A 1,985-nucleotide genomic window follows, 5' to 3' on the forward strand; every position below is an offset into this window, starting at 1 on the left:
ATTAATATTTGACATATTTTGGCGCAAACACAAACCATTCAATGTGCGCTCTTCCATGCAGTTCACATTGATTTCATTCCCAATTCAATAATAAATAATTTTTCGGGTTTTTTGGCATTTTGCTGAAGAATAATGCAATAATTCCCTGAACGTTGAATATAAATGTCGCAGCAACACTTCAGGATTAATCAGTGCTGAAATTCTAAAGCACACATTTTCCTTTAGAATTCCCTGAGCCGAAGAAAGAAATGGAATAATTTTCAATCAGCTTTACGTTCAATTTTCATCATATTTAAGGGCGCTGAAAATTTAAAGCCAAGAATAGTGACGGAAAAATGAATTTTCCGCTGCAAATCCAGGTCATTATTGTTGACTTTGCTGTATGACATTTGATAAAACGCGGGCTAAATAAATATGGGTGTGCAAATTCAGATTGATTTGCCCACGCATTTGCATACGGAAGCTGGCTGGTAATGGAAACAGTTTCATTTGCCCATTGGGAAAAATGTTGCAGCTTTTGGATTTTTTCCAATAAAACGTTCTCAACTCGTCGCGAGTTAAAAATTGCTCAAAAGCAAAGTGTGTATCATATACGTGTAAATTATGACAAACTTTTTGTCTGAATTTCTTTTATCTGGCGTTTTCCAGAAACACGCTGTAGATTTTCTGCTGCTGCCATACATCTCCCTATATAATTGTTTTTTTCCAATAAAACGTTCTCAACTCGTCGCGAGTTGAAAATTGCTCAAAAGCAAAGTGTGTATCATATACGTGTAAATTATGACAAACTTTTTTGTCTGAATTTATTTTATCTGGTGTTTTTCAGGAACATCCTGTAGATTTTCTGCTGTTACACGGAAGCGGCAGGAAAAGGCCTTCGACCTGTCTGGGCCACAAGCTGCTCCTTCCTATCAACAACCCGCCATAAAATATTAAGATATCAGCCACACCTGAATATCGCCGTTTGCTCGTCAATTGCGGAAAGATAAGAAAGACCCTTCGCAATTTTGAGTCTGCCATTTCTAGATATTGGGAAATTCGAAATCGTCTAGCAACAAGAAGTGGATAAGATGCAGCTAGTCGGGCAGGCGAAAGTAAATTGCTCTTGATTCCTGCAGATGGGGCATTTTCCAACCCATAGAGCTCAGGTGTTGGATGGAAAATCGCCGGCATTTGGGAAATAATGATAGAATTGTGATGCTTCAGACGGCCACTTAAGTGTACAGTTTGGGCCATTCAGGCAACCTCATTTTGCCTACTTTGCAGGAATGTTTCATACATTTTTTTGTGTAAATAAATTGCCTCAAATTGATAGCTTATAAATGCTTCAATCGCCTGAAATGTTGGTTCATTTGATCTCTAGTCTTTTAGTTTTGAGTTCTAAACCAGTTCAGATGTAAACCTGATATTTGGGAGTATCATAGGAAAAGCGTTCATGTTTTAATGCACAAAAGTTCAAGCGAGTCGAGAGAATCATTCGTTGTCTTTAAATTTTCAAACATTTGGCTGATCAGGAAAAATTGCTAATTGGCGGAGGCCGCATTATAAAAATTCGTAACCTTCAATCGAGAGCAGATTTAAAGTTCAAAATTTGGAATGTTTTAGCGAAAGCTTCTGGAATTCGGCACGAAAAATTTCGAGCTTGTCAGAAGGCCTGTAGATTCCTGCGAATTTTCAAATTTACGATCTTGAATGAGACAAAGTCTCAAAAAAGAAGGGCAGGTCAAAAAATCGTTAAACTGAGAGAGGGTGCAAATATTACGTTTCAAATTTGGGATTTTATGGTAACAGCTTCATCCCTTTGGTGCAGCAAAAAGCAATGAAATCAACAAACGCATTGATTTTCTGGAAATTCTCACACTTTTGGCCTATCAAGAAAAGTGTCTCGTTAGCACAGACCGCATTATAAAAATTTGTAACTTTCAAACTTGTTAAGGTATAAAGTTCAAAGTTTGCAGTTTTATAGCAAAAGGGTTCGAGAGTCC

This window comes from Dendroctonus ponderosae, unplaced genomic scaffold (assembly GCF_020466585.1).
Source record: "Dendroctonus ponderosae isolate FM_Combo_2020 unplaced genomic scaffold, Dpon_F_20191213v2 Dpon_F_20191213_7, whole genome shotgun sequence".
NCBI classification, from domain to species: Eukaryota; Metazoa; Arthropoda; class Insecta; order Coleoptera; family Curculionidae; genus Dendroctonus; species Dendroctonus ponderosae.